This window comes from Ruditapes philippinarum, unplaced genomic scaffold, assembly GCF_026571515.1.
Source record: "Ruditapes philippinarum isolate M1 unplaced genomic scaffold, ASM2657151v2 ctg2626_1_1_1_1, whole genome shotgun sequence".
Classification (NCBI taxonomy): Eukaryota; Metazoa; Mollusca; class Bivalvia; order Venerida; family Veneridae; genus Ruditapes; species Ruditapes philippinarum.
Window position 1 is genome coordinate 155269 of NW_026852993.1, and position 5612 is coordinate 160880.

Consider the following 5612-nt stretch of genomic DNA (forward strand, 5'->3'; position numbering starts at 1 on the left):
AATGACAGCCCAAAACAATAGTAAAATGCTGATTTTGTTTGTTTCTTTCTTACTTGAAGATACAATTAATGAGACAGCGGGCTGTGATCTCTAACACCATGCAAGCAAAAATGAAAATTTAAAAAATTGATAAACATTCTTGTGTTCAGTTTGGATAAAAGAAAATGTAAGTAAATATGTATTACTTAAAAATTAAGAAAGAAAAACCTGTACATGTTAAAGAAGTGCAGTGACCAAGTGGTATAAGTGGTCTACCTCTCATCCCAAGAAACATGGGTATGAACCCTACTAATTAAGATCACAACTATTTCTTCCCTATACAACACCAGGGTATGAGGTTTAAAAGAAATACTGTTAGCTTAAATTTTTATCAGGTATTTGATTGGTCAGAAACTGCCACAGAATGTACAATGACCAATGAAAATCATGGTATTTGTGACCTAAAATAAGTTTTATAACATTTAGGTCAGTACGTTTCAAGAAATGCGCTCCGTTTGTTAGCCTTAAGCTTTAAGCTTTCATCACAATTTCAGCTGAAATCAGTATGTTTAAAATTAATTGCCTATAATACATAATTTATACACTATCTTTTTTGCAAGGAAAAGGGATTACTAATTTTATAAAATATACTCCTTCCGATCTTTCGAGTAAGCATTGCCCATTGGAAATGTTCGATGTTTCAAGTTAACAAAAAATGAAATTAAGTAGCCAACAGTTTACATGCTATACAGTGCTTAATGATAAAATATTTTAAAAATAGATGAGTTTTTTTTTTTAACATATATAGCTTACGTAATCCAAGACTACATTAATTTAGAAAGTTAAAACAACATGTGTTACATTCTCATTACATCAAGAAAAATATTGACAATCTTATCTGGTATGATTAATTTCATTTTAATTCAATTTTTTACATAAAAAGTCTGCTGAGACTTAAAATTGTAAGAAAAATTTGAGACACAGGTGAAGTATTATGTACAGTTTACATATATATCATGGTTGAGACTATCAATAATTATGACAATGGTCTTTTTTATATGCCTTGATAAAACAGGTCTTTTGTAATTGTCACTTTAGTGCTAAATGTTTGTATTTTCCGATATAAATCAAGTCATTTAGCATTTTCTTAAGATTTCTCAAAGTTTGACATTTACTCAATTATGAAATTTCTGTAGTTTCATCAAATACAGGGTTTTAATTATTACGAAGGCGTATGGTCATTGTAAGTTGGTGAAGGGTTCTACTTCCTGTTTGCCCTGCTAAAAGACGTGTGTTACAAGAATAGTCACTATCTGGATGTAGTTCGTTTCCAAGCCCGTTCCGTATTCTTCTATTTGCACCGGTTTGTGGCGATGGAGTGCGGGAATTGTACGGAGAATATCGCGACACGTGCGTCTGATGAGTTGATGAAAGTTCTAAACAATTTCCTTGTTTCATAAGCATGGTTTTGTATTTCTTATTGTCAAGTTTTGTAACTATTCTAGTAGTACCGGGACATGAAAAGGAATTAAAGTCATTTTCTCTTAATAGTCTACGGCAGAATGTCCGAATAAATATTACACGGAATTTTTGTCCGAAGGCACAATATAGAAGAAAGTTGATTGCACTGTTAAAAGTTACAAGAAAGTTCCTTATTGAAGACAGAACTTTCCAGCCGAATGCTTCGACACTTGTTTCATTGATTGAGTAAGCGATGTTATAAACTAGAGCCGGGACTTGACAGATCATAAAAACTATTACAACACTTACGAGCATTAATGTAACATTATTTTCTCGGGATTGTCGAACATTCATAGTTATTTGTTGTTTTCTTGAACGTTTCACCGCGTGAACAAGAAAAGTATTGAGAATTGCTAGTAGAGATAACGGCACTATTAACATTACAAATGGATAAAAGTATAGGTAGTATATTTTCTTGAAGATATCACTTTCACCAAAATCTGTTTTTGAAAAACTTGTTTTATGTATAGTTGTATTTTGGCTGGTTGTTTCCGAAGTTTCGATTATTTTAAAACTCAAACCAGCGACATAAATTAAACAGGACTGCACAAATTGACACGATAGCTATAACTACACGAGCACGTGCTGTTTGTACACATTGAAGTTGCACGTAACGGATGACACACAGCTATGTAACGCTCCACTGTAAAGGACACTGTTATCCAAACAGTGGTAGTCTGGGCAATTAAAGCTATTGGATATATATAGACGACTATATATGGCAATACTTCAGAAAAATACGCTTTTGACAATTCGGGTAGTGTAATCAGAACCAGCGTTCCACATAGTACTATCATATCCCAGATAGCCAAACCCGTTAAGAAGATATTTGTTGAGGAATGCATTGTGGGCCTTGTTAGCACAATAACTGTCAGAAAATTCCCAATCAACCCTAGAATAATCACCACCACGGCAACAATGCCTTCAATATAGTATGTTATGTTTTGGAAAAGAATGATGTCCATATTTTCTCCTGTATTGTTGACCGTATCTATTGTCTCCACCATTGCTTTTAACCTCTTATCTGGTCTCTAGATGAACTCATTTATGTTTTCCAGTTTCTTATGCTTCCTTTAGGTTGACGTTTACTGCCGCTGGAAAAACAACAAGATTAATGTCATGTTAGTATTTGTCATCATGAAAAGTGTTATTCAGGCTTTGCCTTACATCTTAATGATGTAAAGTCTTACATCTTAATGATGTATTGTATGATATTTCAACCCTATTATTGTAATTATTGTGCCAGTTTAGTATTTGAAGCCGTCAAGTAATTAGAAAATTTGTCAAAGACATTTCCCCAATGGTACAATATGATACATATGTTATGAAGTAATCTGAGACAGTATGTACAAATTACTGCCAAAATTAATTTATTGATATTTCTGTATTCTATAGTAGTACAGTCCCACTTGGATGGAAACTATAAGAACAATTTGGTGGTTCTACTCAGGTGCCTGTTTGTGCCTGAAATGATACAATGAAAGTGCACCTGAGTTTTAATATTAAGGTCTTTAAAACACTTTCATTACTTCAGTTAAAGTCTCTTACATAAACAACTTCCTGCAAATTTTCCTGTCATAGGAAAACATTTTTACTTAATTCATAATGATTGATAGTGGTAAAAGTTATTTTGAAACATTTTATCTTGTAATTCACAGCACTCACATTTAATATCTTGGTAACAAATCTTCTCTGCTCAAGCCTCACTATAGATGGTCTCCTTTTAATTGTCACAAAAGATTATGGCAGTTTTTGATGAAAATTGTTGTTATGGAAACCAATATTCCATTTTGATCGTTAGTCCATTCTTTTGATCCAAAAAATCTACTGTTGCTTAATTATATTTGATTGTATCTTGTTTCTGAAAAACACAAAGAAAAAACAACATTAAAGCAATTAGGGTTTTAAGAGTAAGGAAAGTAATGTTTTTATGTAATGTCAGAGGAGAGGTGATTAAAAGATTTCATACCATTCCATTCTGCAATCTATATATTTGAAATTTATAAGATATGATGAGACTGTGTGAATTTGCCTCTTACATTTTAGCTGCTCAGACAGCTTCATTAAAGTCATAATGAAATTTTATGCATTTGGGTAAAGCTTTTGTGTTGATATCTACAAGTTCTAGACTCCCAGTGTGATATGTATGACAGAATGAAATTCAAGAATTAACATGCTTGTCAATCAGCTGTTAAGACAATGCTGTCATTGTAATACTTTGATATCCATGCCTTAAATTCAAAACTTTGATATCCATGCCTTAATTTGCAATACTTTGATATCCATGCATTAATTTGCATTACTTTGATATCCATGCCATAAATTTACAATACTTTGATATATATGCATTAAATTTGCAATACTTTGATATCCATGCCTTACATTTGCAAAAATTTGATATTAATGCCTTAATTTGCAATACTTTGATGTCTATGCCTTAATTTGTAATACTTTGATATCCATTCGTTAATTTGCAATACTTTTGATATATTAGCATTAATTTGCAATACTTTGATATCCATGCCATTATTTGCAATACTTTGGTATCCATGCGTTAATTTGCAATACTTTGATATCCATGTCTTAAATTGCAATATTTTGATATCCATGCCTTAATTTACAATACTTTGATATCCGTGCCTTAATTTTCAATACTTTGATATCCATGCCTTAATTTGCAATACTTTGATATCCATGCCTTAATTTGCAATACTTTTGATATCTGAGCATTAAGTTGCAATACTTTGATATCCATGCCTTAAATTTGCAATACTTTGATATCCATACCTTAAATTTGCAGTGCTTTGATATCCATGCCTTAAATTTGCAATACTTCGAAATCCATGCCTTTAATTTGCAATTCTTTGATATTTATGCCTTAATTTGCAATGCTTTGATATTCATGCCTTAATTTGCAATACTTTGATATCCATACCTTAATTTGCAATACTTTTGATATCTAAGCATTAAGTTGCAATACTTTGATATACATGCCTTAATTTGCAATACTTTGATATCCATGCCTTAATTTGCAATACTTTGATATGTCTGTCTTAAATTGCAATATTTTGATATCCATGCCTTTATTTGCAATACTTTGATATATGTGCCTTAATTTGCAATACTTGATATCCATGCCTTAATTTGCAATACTTTGATATCCATGCCTTAATTTGCAATACACTGATATCCATGCCTTAAAATTGCAATACTTTGATATCCATACCTTAATTTGCAATACTCTGATATCAGTGGCTTAAATTGCAATTTTTTTTATATCCATGTCTTAATTTGCAATACTTTGTATCCATGCCTTAATTTGCAATACTTTTGATATCCATGTCTTAAATTGCAATATTTTGATATCCATGCCTGAATGTGTAATACAAATGTACTTTTATATCCATGCCTTAAATTGCAATACACTGATATCCATGCCTTTATGTGCAATACTTAGATATCAATGCCTTAATCTATACAATGAACATAACCCTCTTTGGATTTGGAACTAATCCATGAATGTAGCCATAAGGGATTTTTTCATAACCAAATTATTTTAAAAAATCAGTAGCTAATAAGGAAGAACCTGGTCAAAGACTGCATGGACGCAGAACTTTTCCTGTATTTCAATTAATTTTTTGTACCAGAAATTAAAACTTGGATTGTTATATTGAGCTTTATCCAATTATTGAATTAGAAAATGAAGGTTTCTTGATGGATTTATTATTGCATGAGTGATATTTTGTTCCATAGATAATGGGCGATCTCCTGACAAACTTGCGGGCTTTTCTTTACTTTATGAGATGCCAGTTTGTTTTTAGAATATGTATGGGAATTATATAAGCTGTCAGGATGGCATGAACTCGAGTTGTTTATTGCCGATATTCCAGACTAATATTGAGGAATATTTGTCTAATACTTCATATCTTAATTTTCCTATTGTGCATTATATTATGTGCAATGACACTTGTGTTCTTTCAATCAATTTCTGCATTGATGCCGTATGCTAGACTTTCTTGGAACAGATTATTGCTATTTTTAAGGAGTTTAAAACTTAAGAAAATTACTTTAACCCATAATATTGCTGGCAAGATTCAAATGTAACAAGCCTT

General features: G+C 31.5%; 1 pseudogene; it reads right to left on the reverse strand.

Moving 5' to 3' along the window:
• Positions 1–512: 512 nt before the first annotated feature.
• LOC132730507 (FMRFamide receptor-like) lies at positions 513–3377 on the reverse strand (annotated as a pseudogene).
• Between the last annotated feature and the right edge of the window lie 2235 nt (positions 3378–5612).